This window comes from Anas acuta, chromosome 2, assembly GCF_963932015.1.
Source record: "Anas acuta chromosome 2, bAnaAcu1.1, whole genome shotgun sequence".
Classification (NCBI taxonomy): Eukaryota; Metazoa; Chordata; class Aves; order Anseriformes; family Anatidae; genus Anas; species Anas acuta.
Window position 1 is genome coordinate 13001054 of NC_088980.1, and position 18585 is coordinate 13019638.

At 36.7% G+C, this 18585-nt stretch overlaps 1 long non-coding RNA gene across 1 annotated transcript; it reads left to right on the top strand.

Annotated features, from left to right (window-relative positions):
- Positions 1-599: 599 nt before the first annotated feature.
- Positions 600-14457, top strand: LOC137852144 (uncharacterized). Its single transcript, XR_011093670.1, has 5 exons — positions 600-1037; positions 1406-1474; positions 2357-2510; positions 4707-4955; positions 5765-14457. It is a non-coding gene; the product is annotated as an uncharacterized lncRNA (long non-coding RNA).
- The last annotated feature ends 4128 nt before the right edge of the window (positions 14458-18585 follow it).

Below are 18585 nucleotides of genomic sequence, written 5' to 3' on the forward strand. Positions count from 1 at the left end.
TTCAAAACAAAACAAAACAGAAAATGCAAGTTGATATGTTTAAGTTGATCACAATGAATCTGAGGATAAGCTGCTATGCTCTGTTCTCTGATAAACAGAGACATTATTGTGCAGTCCTGGATATAGTCACTGATTATACTGTTTGGGCCATGAAAGCAAAATGTGTTGCAAGGGTTTGGGTGTCTGTAATGAACCAGTTGTAAATGCTGTGGTTGGTGTCTAAGCAGCTGTTGAGATCACTGTCAGAATTTCACCACTGCAAAGGAGCTCTCATGAGTTATTCCATTGTTTTAGGATGAAAAAGAACAGTTGTTTGTATACGTTTCTTTTTTTTTTTTTTTTTTTTTCTCCTAAAACAGAACAAATGTTGGCTGTAAACTGCATTTACAGTGTTCCAGGCTATATCAGTGGAAAGGATTTGTATTTGCCTGAGATTGCCTTTGTCTTCAGTGTAACGCATCAGACTCTGAGAGTATCAGTGCAGCCTAAAGGTTCATTTTTCAGGAGGTTTTGCTGCTGCATACCCTGAACATTCATTCCGCTGTGGGCAACTTTCCCTGTACATGCACTGATTCACTCCCAGAATACATCTGTGAATATAATTGAGCCCTAAGTTTGGATATTAAGAATCTCATGCATTTTTTAGGAACACATATAATTTTAATACTGGATTCAAGCCTCTTAGGGCTGTCTTAAAATAAACCTTACAGCCTGACATGGGTAACTCTTGATTATTGATGTGTAGACAGCAAAAAGCCCTTTGCCACTAGCAAATTATATCACATGCAGCATGTTAGCTACTGATTGCCAGAAAATCCTAATTCTTGTAGGTGAAACTATGGTGTAAGACCTTTGGCACTCAAACCTCCTCCTTTCCTCTAGTTTAGGGAACGGTGAGTTCTCAGTTACAGGGAGTGGGAAGGTGATGTCATTGAAAAACTATTGCCCTGCTTTGATACTAGTAAACGTGCTCAAAGTTCTCTGGGGACCTCTAAGGGCTGAAAAATTCTCCCTACCACAGTTGCTGTGGGATAGAGGTAGTTTTTCTCTCATTTTCTCAAACTTTCTTTGCTGGTGTTTTTAGCTAGGATGCAAGTGAAGGGTGTTTTGGAAAGTAAGTCTGTATCTGCGCCGTTTTAAGAAAATGTGTTGAAACTGAAGCTGGATGCATTCTTAGATCATGTATGGAAAAAGACAGGAACAAAAAATGCCAGAATTGTGTGCGCATGTGTGTGTGTACGGATAGATAGATTGGAGGCTGAGGGGGACGACAGACGAAGCCCTTTGCAAAACAAAGTAGTGGGTGCCAATGTTGATGTTTTTAGGCATGCCTTTCACTAGTGACTCTGTGATAACTTATTAACAATCGAAACTTGGGGGCTGGATTTCTCCTTTTTCTTTTCAGCACATACAATGTGAAAGAAATAGAGTGAAAGGTCCTGGCAAGGCGCCCATCCTACTTCTCGGATAAAGGGTGAGTGATGCAACACCATGACTCTTTTTCCCTCTCACATCTTGCCCATCACATGGGGAAGTGAGCAATTACTTAGCTTTTTCATGCCTGCCAGCTCTTCTGGGCTTTGTCTTGCTTGTTCTGGTGACAGGCAACCTCACACTACTTCTGGCCACCTGCTGTCCTCACAGGGCCTAACCCAGCCTTGGAGGCATTTGAAGTTAGAGATTGGTTTGGATCTGAGTTTTGATGCTGACCGGTGTCTTTGTAATGGGGCCATCATGTGTACGAGATCCAGAGACTCAGGCTGTGTGCCAGTATTACCAATGATATATATACGTCACTAAGATGCCTCCTCCTTCTCCCTCCCACAGTTATGAATACAGCTTTTTGAGCTCTAGGACCTACGTGTAATGAGTTTTCTTCCCAACCCTGAAGCCTGAGTTTGGTTTGTTTAATGTGAGAATAGGACGTTCTCTGCAATTTTCCATGCCGTAATGAGGCTTTGAGCAGGACTGCGAGTGTCACAAGACTCCTGATAACATCATGGGAGCTAACAACACTAGCACTTGAGTTAGCTTTGCAGATTCAGCCTTTTTCTGAAAATAACATTCCAACAATGCAGAGATAAACTGAATTGTTTCAGAACAAAACAATCTTGCAGAATATTTTACTTTGATTTTTTTTTTTTTTTTTCCTTTACATAAAGACCCTCTTCAGATCATCTGAATGGGATTTAAATAGGCATAGGATCATTCCCATGTCACTTGATTCATGACATAACTCAGCTTGGGGAAAGAGACGGAAGTGAAGTTTTAGCTCCATTTGCAAAAGTTGAAAAAAAGTGATGAGGATGTCTGAAACATATTTTTAAACTCTCGGTGACACTCAATATCATCTTAGTCTAATCTGTAGCACCACTGAAACAAGTAATGTTCAGCAGAGGCCACCAGCAAGCATAGTCCCTGGCGATGTCACCAGTGACATGTTGCTTGCCTGCAGCCCTGAGTGCAGCCTGGGATCGCTGGAGTACTTCATCCGGCAGGATTGCAAGGTGGTGAGTCAAAGGTGAAATGCCAGCAAGCGAGAATGATTGCTGGTTTCGCTGGCTGAAATACCAGTCGTATTATGCATTTATTATACTTACACAGCAAGACAACAAAGATAGAGCAAGGGAATAAACTGCAGGAGAACTACATTGTCGGGAAGAGATGGTATGCAAACATGATAAAGAGTAAAACTGTGATAAAAAAGCAGTAAAATGTTGCCTGATATATATAGTGGCTGATATGATATTGGACATTCAGACAGGCATATTATTTCCTTAAATGAGGAGATTTCTCTCTCTCTCTCCTTTTTTTTTTTTTTTTTTTTTACACTACTTCCTGCACATGCTTCTAGAAACTTGGAAGGTTGCAGCTGCTCCAATTCACAGTAGTATCAGGACTAAAGCATTGCTTATATGTCGTATGGGCAATACTTACCAAAACTTAGGTCCCAGGCATGAAGCTAAGCCCACAGACATGAAGCACATGCTTGAGCACAGTTCTTGTACTTAAAGTCAGGGATATGCTTCAGTGCCTTCAACAGCAGCATTTTGTTTTGAATGACTCCAACATTTGCCAGTAATTAAGCATATTATTAATATTGGCTTAATACAGAGATAAATATCACTCATTGCTCTAGGAAGTTGGGGAGACTGTCATTTTGTGACTTTCCTTTTTTTAAACAAGGAAACTAGTTCTGGAAATAGAAAAATACAATATATTGCCTGTTTTACATTTTTAATTCTGCTTCTTTTACTTTCGTGTTTTAGAACAAACACTGACTGGGTAACCTTCACTGTTACAGTTTAGTGATTAAAAAAATAGAGTTGTTGGTTTTTTGTTTTTTGTTTTTTTTTTATTTTTTCCTAAATGTGATCTGTGATCTGTCTTGGAAAGACCCTACAGAATGATTAAATTTTGTTGAAGTCTAGGAATATTAGTTTTGAAACTTATTAATTTTGAGGGAAGAAAGGTTCAATTGGTTTAAAAGTAAACCCAAGTACTGTACAATATAATGATATCAGAAAACCAAAAAAGTTAAGTTGTATTTCTGATAGATAAATTTTACAATTTTTGGCCACCAACCATGATATAAGATGACTTTGTGAGCATAACATAAAGGTTACGTAAGCCTCTCTCTCTCATTGTTTAGAGTCTCATTTCCAAAAGGAAAAACTTAATCAAGAGAAAGTCTTTCAAGATTTTAGGAAGCTGGGAGGAAAAAAAAAAAATCAGTTATGGTGCATTATTCTTACCAAGATTAATGTAATAGCTGTCTCTGAATGAAATCTAGAAATGACAGACATGGTGATAGGGGTGTGCTACAAGCAAACATAGGCATATGACCTCATAGAGAACATTCAAGACCCTAATTCTATGACAACTTGTTAATGTGCTTAGCTTTATGCATGTCAGGAGTCTCTTTGCTTCAGATTACACATATGCTTCATGTTTGCAACCTTACCCTTCCAGGACATCTTCCAGCAAATTCAACACTCCTTTATTTTCCTCCAAATGCTAACTCCATTACACACTTTCCTCCCTTTCAGTCACTTTAAAAAAACACATGATCCATTAAGTCAATGGCAAAATTCTCAATTACTTCTGTAATGCTGGAAGTTAAGCTCTCTGCTTATGAAACTTAAACCTTTATTTTGAGAAAACTGTCCAACATTATAAAAAAGTCATTTTAGTCCTGCAGCTCTCCAAAATGGTCAGTGTTTTATACTTTTCCCTTATACTAATAGCATTTGCTTTCAGCATTTATTATCAGTATTTTTTGTGCTATTTGGAACATATGCTAATGATGGAGGTCAAGTCTAGTTCATCTGGACATTTAAAGATCCTGTGATAATATTTATAAGAATTTTCAGCCTTTCTTCCTCAACCTTTCCTGTGTAAGATGCTGTCTTTCAGATTTTACCTACTATGTACATAAGAATTGGTTGCCATCCTATGATATATTTATGATATAAAGATGATATAATTATTGCAGAAGATGTTAGTAGGAACTCTTTATTAAGAGACAGTAGCCAGGAGACACAAGATGCTGAAGATTTCTAATGAGGTTAATTTATGGAGAAATATGGAATGAGTTTATACATGTATCACCTCAATCATGCCAACACTGTTAATGTCTTTCTTCTCACTTCTGAAGCAAAGCCATGATAGAAAGATTTCTCTGTGCTTCATGTCTCCTCTTCTAGCCTTGGCTCTACAAAGAAGAAGAGCAGGTTTCAGAAGATATGAAAGGAAGCTGCAAAGAATTGTGGACTTACTGATAATGGATTTCCTACATTCAGTAGTGTCAACATCTTTGTTCAGAATGTACTATGAAATATAGGACAGAATAAGACCTTCACAGAGGCAGACCTGACATATTGTCTGCAAGTTGAGAGTCAGAGGTTGATGACTGCTGGAATCAAGCACTGATTCGACAGATCACAGATCAATAGGTAGGATGGAACCTTTTAGTTCAGATGTGGATTCATTGCTATTTTCAATTTCTATTAAGCTAATATAAGTTGAAATTTCTCTGAAGTACAATGCATTGTGCAGAATTAAACTTCAAACCCTTCCTGAGGACATTGAAGTAACCTGCTACCATAACTATGCATTATTCACCATGATATTCTCTTTGAAACAAAAATTTTCCCACTTTTAATGTTGGTCTTTATAGAGCTTTTCTGAAAGTGGAGATCAGATAATGAGACGGTTTAGCTAGCCAGTGCCTTGACATGTTTCATTTATGGCTTGATTAGACCATGATTTAATGAGATACTGTACTACATGTAAGCACATCATCTTCTGTCATTTAACACTGACTGCAGTCTGAATGTTTAATTTTGGCAGCGTCTCTGCACTTTTGAAATAATAATAAATAAATAAATAAATAAAAACAACAACCAAACAGCAGTAAAGCATAATTTAAGTAGAAAGTTTCATTCCAACTGCAGTAGGCAATTACAAAGAAAACCATTCTGAGACTGCCCACTTCTTTGCTTCTCTTTTCAGTCCTATAGACTATGCTTTAGTGCATCTGAGGTTTTATTATACTGTATAGTGTAATGTGTTTAGAATTTAAGATATGTAAGGGAAAAGCAGACAAAAGGACAATCTCATGTTTCCATTCAATTTCCCTGTGTGTGTTATTCCAGAGACTCAAAAAGGTGATCCATTGTCTAGATTTTGTGACTGCTGAATCTCTTTGTTACAGTGTGTCTTAGGATAACATTGAATTTTTTTGATATTCTTATTTGCACAGCTTCCAGCAGAGGAGCAGCTCTTGAGCACTGATATGTGCCAGTGGATTTTCTCTGATGAATGGCTTCTAAGCATCCAAAGCTTCACTAAATGGTACTGTAGACTGAATAACTCCAGAGTTGTAAACGATCTGAGGTGCTGCTGCAGTGTTTCAGGTTCATCTCCATTTGCAGTCTTTTTGCACTGAACGGATTTCAGTTGATACTAGTGGTCCAAAGAACCAAGGGAATCTTACCAGTGGGTTTTCTAATATGCAGTTCTCATATACATTCTCACTTGGGAACAAAGTGTGATGACATCCATTTCTTGGCTTTTGGTTAATTGTTTAAACTGAAACAAGAGTCTGAAGAAAAAAAAAAAAAAGACATTAAGAATAAATTATGTCATGCTGAGATGAGGTTAATTATTTAACATCTGGCAAAAGCAGATAGATTCTCAGTTAACACAGTAGAATCCATTCAGTCAGCACCTTGATAAGCACCATGTCTCTGTCACTGGCTTGGATTCCTTCCTGGAGTTCCTGTGTATGTGCTTTCCAGTTCCTCTGAAGACTGGCTAGGCTGCCCATCGAGTCTGTTTAAAATGACTGTCTTCCATTGCCTGCAAGGTTTTGGTAATTTACAAGTGTGAGTGATGTACATGTGCAGACAGTTTCTTACTGTGTGGTCCACTTGTCCTGAAATTTAACTTCTTACTGAGTAGCTTGAGTAGGTTCAGTGTTGCATGTCTACATCCTGGGATGGCAGTTCTCAAAGGTATTTTTGCTGAGAAGAGGCCACTGCACATGAACACAGAATCACAGAATTGTCTAGGTTGGAAGAGACCTCCAAGATCACCTAGTCCAACCTCTGACCTAACACTAACCAGTCCTCCACAAAACCATATCACGAAGATCTACATCTAAACGTATTTGAAAGGCCTCCAGGGATGGTGACTCAACCACTTCCCTAGGGAGCCCATTCCAATGCCTAACAACCCTTTTCAGTAAAGAAGTTTTTCCTAATATCAAACCTAAACCTTCCCTGGCGCAACTTTAGCCTGTTCCCCCTCATCCTGTCACCAGGCACGTGGGAGAATAGACCAATCCCCACCTCGCTACGACCTTCTTTAATATACCTGTAGAGTGTGATAAAGGTCACCCCTGAGCCTCCTCTTCTCAGGCTGAACAAACCCAGCTCCCTCAGCTGCTCTTTGTAAGACTTGTTCTCCAGACCCTTCACTAGCTTCGTTGCCCTTCTCTGGACTCTCTCGAGCACCTTGGTGTCCTTCTTGTAGTGAGCGGCCGGCCCAAAACTGAACACAGTACTCAAGGTGCAGCCTCACCAGAGCTGAGTATAGGTGAACAAATCCTGGGTGCTGGAGTTTGGGAGAACATGATTTTCCATCGTGGCCATACATGGTGTTCTTGGTGTCCACACACATGCTTTCAATTTGCTGGCATGTGATGTAGTCTTCCTAGGAGGAATCCACAGTTAGTTCTCCGTATGTTACCACAGGGTTCAAATATATTTAATGCTGAAGGAGACATTTTTGGCTTAATGTTAGGGAAACATGGCCATCTTGAACCTCTTTCAAGAGGAAATCCCTAGGATCATGTTTGAAGCTCTTAAAGGTTATTCCCAAAGAAGCACTTTCAAATTATAATAACTAATTATTCATATTTGTATGGTCCCCCTGGGTCCCAGTATATCTGTACAGGTCTTTCCATGGCCTTCATCTTTTCAGTGGCCTTTTTTAACTTGTCATTTGAGTTAGCAGGAACATTATAAGATTATTCTGTATTAGCAGAAAAAGCCCCAGTCCTGTTTTATTTCACATTCATAAAGGAGAAAAACACAGAAATGAAAATTTCATATATACTAAAAGTCTCAATGAGCAAAGAACAAGTATGAAATATTCTTGAAGAAGAAATAATTCATTTATTTTTACACCTCTCTCTTCAGAGCCTGAGCATCCCCGCCCATGATTGAAGGGAAAAGCAGTACCAGCACTGCTGTCATGCCCAATACTTAGAGCCAAATGTAGGAGAAACACCTTTACTAATCTATCATATTTGTTGTCCACTGGATTAAAATTCTCCAGTATTGCTGTTTTGAAGTGTTGACATTTCACAGCACCTGCAGGTCAGTGCCACAGGGCTGCGGAGTTTCAGGGAAGTGTGAGTGTTAGGTGTTACGCTCAGAAAATGCCACTCTGCTCTCATTTTAAAAGGGTATAAATCAGAGGTCATTGCACTGTAACCAGCAGATTTTCTGGAGTCAGTGTGAAATCATCAACCGATTCAACAACTTCATGTCTCAGAGTCTGGAGATACTCAGGTTTGATGCTTCAGATCCTAGCCAAGGCACGTCCTGTGTGTTTCCTACTTAACTAACACTTGCACAATTGATGGCTAAACATTCTTTCTGGAGCATTTACCATTTCCAAATATATTTATCTTTCAAGTAAATAAATTTTGTGTTAATTAGTGACAGCTCACTGCTAAAATATTCACTTCATTCTTTTATCACCCTGTGGCAGAGTTTTGTGTGCCCTGCCAGCTGTCCTTCACAGCAGGTCTTAAAAGTCTGAAGCCTTATTTGGTGTCTGCAGTGACCTTTTAAATTCCAGAGTGTAGTTGGGGCTACACAACTCACAAATATAACACTTGTTAATAAAATGTCAGTGTTGTTGCAGTCAGGCTTGCGTCGATCTTTCAAACTGCATTTTCAGTCATCCTAATGGCTCAGAATTGTGTACGTCTGGTGGCACAGTTGCAAGAGGGGCAAAACATTAAAAAAAGCACCCTTCTGTTCCATCCATATAACCAGTTCACAACTCTACCCCCTGGGGAAAAATCATTTCCCCTGCTTACATTCCAACAAACAGTTGGTTTCTTCATTGCTTAGGTGACCTCAAGTAAACCTAGAAATGCCAGTTTTTAAAGACTAAAAGATTGCCTAAACCTTCACTCCCATAACTAATAGCAATAGGAAAAGGAACAAAAAAAAAAAAAAAAAAAAAAAAAAAAAAGCAGAATGGCTAGCAGATGTTTCCTAAAGAATATATAAACAAGGAAAACGAGCAAACGAGCAGTCAGATTTTCCTTTAACTTTACAGTGCAGTTTACAAGTTCATTAAACAGGACTTCTGCGCAGGTCAACCCTTGCTGAGGGATTGTTTAAGTTGAAGAATTCTTGATTTCCTGCTCAACTGACTCACTTGATAAGATGCTTCATAATGACATCAGCAGCAGTTGAATAGTTAAAACGTTTGAATTGTATGAACCCCTGTAGTTTAGATGGTTCTTGACCTTCTCTGTGTAAGTAATGATTACTTACATACCTGCAGGCATGCTGAAAGCTCTCTGTAATGTATTGGAGAAAAATAACACAGATATCATTCAAAACTATTGCATTTGTAGTCTTTGAATACAAAAATTATAGCTGTTTAGATTTTAATGATCTGTCTTGTATAGGTGCTTGAAGCCATTTTTTTTCCATCTATTTAGTGAAACTACATAAGCAATTCAAGGGGTGTTTTTAATGTTTATCCAAGTGTAGATATTGCCTGTGTTCCTTCTCAAAATTGGCATTGCTGTGATGTTTAGCTCTTGTCATAGTCTTAAAAAAATGTTTTTAATATTAAAAATATTATTAGTTAATATTTATATTAATATTCTATGTTGGCACTGATTTTCCTCTTGTTCTGTAAAAGATTTTTATTTGCAGAAAACCAGTTGTTATCAATGCAAACTTTACAACAGACCTCAATAGTTTTTTAATTGACTCAGTAATGCACGTTCATTACTGGACTAATACCAGGCAGCTGGAGGTTGAGGACAACTCTCATATGATCTATAATAATGAAAAATCAGAATACTCCAGAATAATTGCAAACAATATGTAGTCTTTATTTTTCCATCATGCATGGAAAAATAAAAATAAAATATTTGAAAATATATGTCATTGCAGGAAATGATACAGGCCATTTCTAAAGCATCTCATCAGCTTATTTGAGGATGACTGGACATAGATACAGGAATCTGAAATCACTGATAGAGCTGTATTTTCATTACAAAATAAGAATGTTGGCTCCACTATCTTAGTTAACAAAACAGATACTCCCAGCTTTTTCCCAAGCACAATAGATGAACACTCAAAATCAGCTCAAAATACTATCAACTCATATTAAATAAGAGATTATTGTTAAATGGTGCATGCAAACAGTATCTATATCACAATATAGTCATAACTGTTTGGGATTAAATGTTCCAAAAAACTTTAAATTACTATTGCATAGCTAATTAGAGATTAGGAGATATTTGAAGAAATTCTTGAGAACTGCTTTAATAAATATTAAACAAGATAAGACATATATTTATATATTTGTATTCATTGTGGAGTTGCTGCACTCACTTAATGGAAATTGGCCTGGAATTGCTACAGGTCCAACAGCAACATTTGGTGAATAGTTTGTAAACTCATTTGTTATGTTTGCAAATCTTTTTTAATGCTCCTGATGTTCTTAGAAGACGTCATCTCTCCCTTTCCATATAAATACTTTTGTGGTGTTGGCAATCCCAACTTAAAAAAAATAAATAAATAAAATAAAAAATCCAGCTTCATTAAGTTAAAAAAAGTAGACAGCATTACAAACTATTTGAAATTTGCACAAAACAACTCTCATTTGATATAATTTAGATTTTGTGAGTTTAGTTACAAATTACAACAAGGATATTTTCTTAGCTCTTATCAAAAAAAGCATCTTCTTTCCCAAAGCAAGATTGGTCTGGTTCAGCTAAGGCCAGCTCCTTTGGTTCCTTCCCTCTTTTTCCCATTGAGATAGTAGCTTCTGGGTAGCTTTAAAACATTTATTTATTTATTTATTTATTTATTTATTTAGTAAGGTATTTATTTACTTACTTTTTTTTTTTTTTTTTTCATGAATTGTCCGGTCCAAACAGAAATCTGTCATAGCCAGCATCCTTTGAATAACTGTATGTAAAATAATTTCTAGTGCCATCAGCATGGTATAGTCTGCAGACCTAAATATAGTGAGATATCGCTGATCAGCATACACTCATCATTTAGACAAATGCACATGATGTATCCACGTTAAATGACATCTTCCATAGGATTAAGTGTTGTGGCATGTCAATTGTGAATACAACTAAGAATAAGATTATGTAATGTGGACTAAGAGAGACATTTCTTAGCAATTCATAGCTCTCTGCAGATCTCCTCGTAACTGTATGGTAAATTAATGCATGCTGTCACTTCCTTCAATCATCAGAAGCTGTGTAAATAAAATAAGCTGTCACATTTTTGGTCCTTTTCTGTGTGAAATTTAAAACATTTCTCGAGCTAATAAACTCAAGTCTAGGACTGCTGGTATGTGCTTGACTTTTTCAAGCTGTATACTTCAAAGCGTAAAAGCTAGATAAGCTAACAGCTCATTCAGTGAAGTTATTGTGTTGGAGGAAGCATGTCTATCAAATACTTGCTTTACAAATTTGAATAGATGTCATTGTTCTCAGCAATGTCACCCACTCTGCGGCTGCAGGCAGTATTTGAACAGAGGGAATGTGAAGCATTTTTATTTTATTTTATTCAGGGGTGCTTCTTGGCAGGGAAGTCAGCCACTCTTTTTCTGGATCTTTATCAAAATGATGATTCAAGCAGTACTGGGGAGGCTGAGTAAACAGCTGGCCAAAGTGCTGAAGATCAAGGAAATGGTATAGCTGCACGGCCTTCAGAGTAGATGAAACTCAATGTAAGAAAAGAAAGAAACCATGACAATAAAATGTTGATTGTGGTTTTCTCAGAAAGTGGGTGCTAAGGAATTAACTTTGTTGGGTGCTAAGGAACACATGGTTTGTTTTGTCATTTATCAATTGTAAGCGCAGATCACACAGTGGCTGACTTCTGTTTCTCCTTGGTATTCTAGGTCAGTGTGTTACAGACATCTGCCCATTGCTGCAATCCGATTGTAAGACAAACACCATCAGCACAAATACATTCCTTGTCCTAGTTACACCAATACAATCTGGCCCCTGGTGTTTATTTCAGTGCTGAGTGATTCTTTTGGTTATTAATAGATTGGTCTGAGATTGTGTCAGTGGGGCAAGAGGGAAGCTGCGTTAGCAGCCAGAGTACTCCGGAGAGGTCTGTTGGCTGGAACTTGTCCACTGCCTGTGTAAAAGTCACGGTGAAGAAGTGGCCATGCAGCAAATGCTCTATGGACTTTGCCTTGGACCAGCAGCAAAAGACCTCAGACACAGACTGGAAGAAAAGCTGTGACTCACGGTTCTGTTTTTTTTCTTCCCTGGTTATCTGTGAGGGAAGTAATCTCTCTCTCTGATATATATGATTCAGAGGTAGCATTGTTTGCATGGTGTTCTTGAGAAAAGGGGTTGGGAGGGACACAGCAAATTATATGTGATGGGCAGACTTTGCTTTATCCAAAGTACGTCAAAGTACAAGAGTACTTACACAGCTGCAGTCTGTTCTTGCTCCCTTATCTTACTTGCCTAAAAAAGCCTTATAGCTCTGTGCATCTTTATGTATCTGCATGACAAATGCTTTTGCCAGGCTGAATTGGGTTTCTGTCAATGCTGTCAATCCTCCATGGCTCCATTACAGTTGCTCAGGGACTCTCAAAGAAGGCTAAGCAAATTAGATGGACAAGAACTGAGTTGAAGCTTTCTAGGGAATGAAAGGATAGAAAAGTAATTTTGTAGGTTGGCTGAGCTCTTGATGAGATGTTTAACGCTGCTGTGATTTAATTGTATTCCTAATGGTGCATTAGGGTGTTTGAGCATTTTGCTAGGAGTCTCCTGGTTATTATTTAAATCAAAGGGAATGAAACACAATAGGTGTCATTAAAAATCCCTCTCTTTGTATTGGAGAAGATTAGTAGCATTGTTCATGTATCTAGTAAGATACATTGGTCCTGATCCTTATTTTCATGAATGCTCTTTTACACATTTTGTACTGCTAAAATGCTCCTGACATTGTTATAAATTATTTATACTCTGTCTTTCTGCTCTTGAGGGCTCCACTTAGGCATGGTGCCATACTATACTGCTTTTGAGCATGCCACAGTTGTGCTCTGAGTTCAGGAACTAGCTTAAGAGATATGAGTTTCTGTGCCTTGGCCCACAGAACAAATGAAAACAGACCCATCTTCTCTACAATGTGAGTACTTCAGTCTGTACTTTGGACCATCTTGCCTTTGTCAGAGACACCACTGTGCTTTTTTAGCCCATCCACTATTAATTAACGAAAGGCTACGTAGCATAGATGAGCTCTCAGAAAGGGGGAGCAGATAGCAACAATACTGTTTCCTAAGGATGTGCCATGAGCACACAGTCATTGAGCGAATGTGATTAATCCTGTAATTTCTGTAACATAAAATTAGCAACTAGGGTTTTCTTCTTCTATTTCTTCTTCTATGCTGTGATCTCCATGAATCTATGTAAGGAAAGATTCTTACATACACAGAGGAAACCTAATGTGAGGTCAAAAACTTACTGAGAATAACTTCTTTTGAGTGAGCATTGAGCTTTATATCATGTTTTTTCACAGTAGTTTCAGTAATTGTTTCTCCTCTCTTAACTTTGTTTTGTATTTCACCTTGTCTCTGCAACAGTTTCTTGTGTTTCTGAGACATCTCAAGCTCCTACAAACATTTCAAAGAAGACTGTAGTAATGTCTAAAAGGTGTTCTACTGATCTCTTTCATTCCCTAGAAAGCTTCAACTCAGTTCCTGTCCATCTAATTTGCTTCTTAATGTCCATCTGATTTGCTTAGCCTTCTTTGAGAGTCCCTGAGCAACTGTAATGGAGCCATGGAGGTGTTCTGCTGATCTCTTAACCTACACATTTTTTTCTTCTCTGAGGAGGATCATTTTTAGATGACAGCTCACTACTTGTTTATTTTGTCTGCACATAAATGTCCTTTACCTCCATTGTAATTTGACTGTTAAATTTCAAGCTAACATACTATGGTTTCATTGCCACAAAACCGGACAATATTGTTAGTTGATTTTTGTTTGTTTATTTGCCTGGGTGCTAGAATAGTGTATCAAATCCATTGCTGAAATAATGTTGCATGATTTTGAGCCCCAAAGCAAAAAACTCCAATCACAATTTGTTAATCTCCGGTAGCAGGGTACTGTTTAATTACACAAATGAAAATATAGTGCACCAACTTCCTCTAACTCAAGCTTGAACTAAAACTTGACTTTTGTGAATAAGTACTGCTGGGACATTACTGGACTACTGTTTCATGTTGGAAGTTAGGAGAAATTTCTTCCCAGAAAGAGCAGTCAGGCATTGGTATGGGTTGCCCAGGGAAGTGGTGGAGTCACCGTCCCTGGTGGTGTTCAAGGAAAGGTTGGACATGGTGCTTGGGGGCATGGTTTAGTGGGTGACATTGGTGGTAGGAGGACGATTGGACCGATCTTGGAGGTCTTTTCCAACCTTAATGATTCCGTGCTTCTATGATACTGGAGTGATTATTATCTCAGTACTACTATGAATAAGAACGTACTACTTCTGCATAATGCTTAATTATTTTTATTGTTCTGGATTGACTATAACTATTAGTAGTCTTTGGGGCATGAGAATAAATGCTTCCAAGGAAAGATTTGAAGTAAAATACATACTCGTATTTTCTTTCAATCTGGGGAAGTAAACATTTTTTCTCTCTCTCTCTCTCTCTTTCTCTCTTTTTCTTTTTTTCTTTTTCTTTTTCTTTTTCTTTTTCTTTTTCTTTTTCTTTTTTTTTCTTTTTCTTTTTTTTTTCTTTTTTTTTTTTTTCTTTTAGGATCTAAAGTGGAGAACAGGCCTGAGGAATCTGAAGGGTTTTCTAACAGATAAATCACTACACATTTATATAAAATGAAATGAAATGAAATGAAATTAATAAAATAAAATAACAAAATAAAATAAAATAAAATAAAATAAAATAAAATAAAATAAAATAAAATAAAATAAAATAAAATAAAATAAAAATTTCACTCAAGATGCTCAAAAGACAGAGGATTCATCCTAACAGTGTTCACGTTCAACTGCCTGGAGGCAAATTAGCTTGTGTTTGAAAATTAAAGGTAATTATTGCCAATTAAATAAAAGCTTTCATCTCAAATGGGTAGAAAAATATAAAGTCAGACTTTGGTGGTGTAGTTTCAGTTTCTATTATTTCATTTTCCCATTTCACTACAGTTGCTATGTCAGCATAACTACCCTATGGTGATGTGAAGATATGGAATAGAAACTTGGAACATATTTATAAAAGATTTGTGGGTTTTAACTACTTTAGTAATTTTTATTTAGACAGTAGCATGAAACTGCTTTATGTGAGGCTTTCACAATGGTAAATGTTTTTAATCACAGAAACATATTTTTACACTGGTTAGTCTCTGATGTTATGAATAGTTTTCCACCACTTTCTTAAGACAATTATTTCATAGCCTAAAATTTTAATTAGAATTTTTTGTCATTTCTTATTTACTTTACTTGCTGACTGCTACTGGAAACAAGGATGTGGTCATTAAGGAGGGGGGGGAGGCACCACAAAATTTAGAAATCTGCAGCATAAATGTCTGTAGCTGAGTGGGTGAATGAGCTCCCTTTAAAGTCAATGGAGAGGCAGAGGTATTTTTATAATGTATTACCTCCAATGTATTTTTGATGTTAGTTTCAGGAAAAGAGGTGTGGCGTCTTATGCTCTACTGACTGTGTTTACTAGATATCTATTGGCTCCATTAAGCCTGGGAAACTGGACTCCGCATCCTGAACTGTAGAAGTCTAATGAGTCTTATCAAGAAAAGTACATGCAAATCACAGAGATGATGAGAACAATCTGCAAGGATATTATGTGATACTAATTTGCAAATTATATAAGCCGATGATTAGGCCATTTGGCTGTTCAAGACTGCTGGCCGGTGAGGAAGAAAGGACAATATATACTTTGCACAGCTGGAGCAAAATGCTTATGTGGATGCTGGGGTGATCAGTAGAGATGAAAATTATGTAAACCATGATGCAGGTAATTCTTCATAACAGGCAAGCTTTCTGAGACCTCTGTGTTATGTCAGATAATAAGCAGGTATTTGCTGGCAGGGAAAATTAACTGAATTGAGGACTTATGGGAAAAAAAAATCATTTGGAAAACAGAAAATTTGAAATATTTTTAGTTGAAATATTGAAGCAAATGTTAAAACAAGTTGAAATGGAGAAAAACACACTGAAAATAAGACAATGTAAAGTGAACTAAGAAGATGTTATTGCCCTTGGAATATTCAGATGAAATTAAATTACCATCAGACTGGACAGTCCAGGATAGTCCTTACATGAGAGACATATCAAATGGCTTGAAAACTAGATATTTTTCTCAGTTTTCAGAATATTTTTTTCCATTTTAAACTTATAGGTCCATCGATTGTACCCAAGACCAAGACAATATTCTGTGGAGTTTATACAGTAGATTATCTTCATAGTAAATGGTTATTTCTCTTTCTCTACCCTTGTTTGACAGTTGCTCTGTGATTATTTAATTTGTTTTTTTTTGCCTTCAGCTACATGTCTATAATTAGAGCAAAGATCATTCAGGAATGTGCTTGTTGGAAGTCATCACAGGCGCATCACCACAGCTTAAAAGTGACAGCTTGATCCATAAATCAATGACTACCAAACAGGACATCTCAGCCAGTCATTCATAAATGGGTGAGGCATTCCACTGAGTTGCTTTTTGATACATTAACACTAGCTTTTGCTTTAACAATAGCAGAAATACTATTGCAATCCGTTATATCAATAGAGTTAAAACTGCAGGTGGCCTGGAGAACCCATTTTCAAGACTTCATTGGATTGGTCACTCTGTAGTTCATGTTTGTTTCTTCATTATGAAGAAATACACACAGTCACACAGTTACAACTGACCTTGAATTAAAAAAAAAAAAAAAAAAAAAAAGAAGCAGGGAACAGGGGACACATTCTTCTCTTCAGTGTGTGGAGTTGTTCACTGAGAATTCAGTAAGAATCAATAACGTATAAAGGCAGAAGACAGCTTTTGTAACTATCTGACAAATTATTCATTAGACAAAGGGATTAAACTGTGACCTCATTATTAAGTGTTTAATCATACAGATCACAAAATTCCAGTACAAACGATTTTTAATGATACAAAATCTGTTGCTGTATAAATATGTTCTAAATCACATGGTTTCAAACAGAAAAGTTTTCTTCAAATAAATTCAAATTCAATCAAATTCAGATTTATGTGACTCAAATATCTAATTTTCATGCAGCTTTTTAATGGCTTGATACACACCCACTGAAGTCAATGGTAATTTCCAATGAAACCCTATGGGAAAGTATCTGTCAGTAACTGAATTGTTCAGTTTTCCATAAGTAGATTTCTATCTTTAAGATTAATATTCAGGTCTTTAAATAAATACAGAAGTACATGTAAATATTTACTTAAAGGATTTAAGACTAGGTTTAAGATTAAATATATGCATATTTTACAGTAGAAGGATGAACCCCAGTATATACTTACATAATGTGATGGATTAGTTTGTTATAACCTGGTAATGCATAAAGATGCCAATTATGCCAGGCAATAGGCAAGGAAATGTATATTCTATACTCAGGTTATAAGAGACACTTTTAAATTCTGTTTAAAGGTTTATCTGAAAAAATGAAACCAATTAGTACGTGTAGCAAATAGTAACTCTTCCTAACATAAGTTCTAACATAAGCTTCTTACAATCTGGGTGGGTTCAGATGATACAGGTGAGAAGTGCATTTGTTTATCCTTATAATAAATTTTCCCTTTTGGTCTCCAGCCTGCATTAACAATCTTTCTTGATCCAAGGAAGTCTCACATATTTTAGTCAGTGCTTAAATAAAGAATGTTGGAAGCAAACTGAAGTAATAATCCTGGGAATCACTAGGAATCTAGAAACAATTATAGTTGCTGTTGTATGTATGTGCGGTAGATGTATTTACAGAAATTTCAGATAAAGTGGTACTGTTAATAGCACTGGTTTAATCTATAGATTTGTGAATTGTGAGGATTCTTGCTCTGGAATAGTTTTGTGAGGGTTTCTTTACTACTGGATAAATGAAATAGACATTATGGGGTACCAGTGCTGAAGTCCAAAGTCATAGACAACATTTTTATTTAGTCCCTTGGACAGTCGATCCAAGACTATTCAGAATCTTTACCATGTCTTTCATCTGCAGTGAATTTCCTCCCCCCTAGCCCCCCCTTTTTTTTTTTTCTTTTTTCATTTTTATTTCTAGGCTGCTCCCTTAGACTAAATGTTATCTCCTGCAACAGAATTCTCAACTTTAGTATGAAAAATATTGGAGGAATAAACCATAAATTACTTTGCAGTTTACAACAGGGTGTGCATAAGGAGAACTCATGTAGATGCACAGAACAAAAACAAAAACAAAAATAAAAGCAAAAAAAAAAGACAGTAGAATAATAAATGATCTATTTCATTGCTCAATCACTCATAACATAACTAAAATTAACATCTGGTTCTAGGAGACGTGCCGTATTCTTTCAAGTGGCTGAAAGGACAAGAGTTGGTATGATTAGTTTCTGTAACAGGGAGAAGAAAGATCTCAGGGGAAGCTTTACATTACCCATTAGTTTTTGCATCTGTTGACCTCATTTACTCTCAAAGATTGCAATTGAGTTTTTTGCTTCATTTCAAAGTTGTAATGGCAGTTTTGTCTTCAGCTGTTTCTTTCCTCTCCCTCAAATATCTTTGGATTTATTTAATATGTGAAGGACTTGTTATATTGGGTCTCTAACCAAT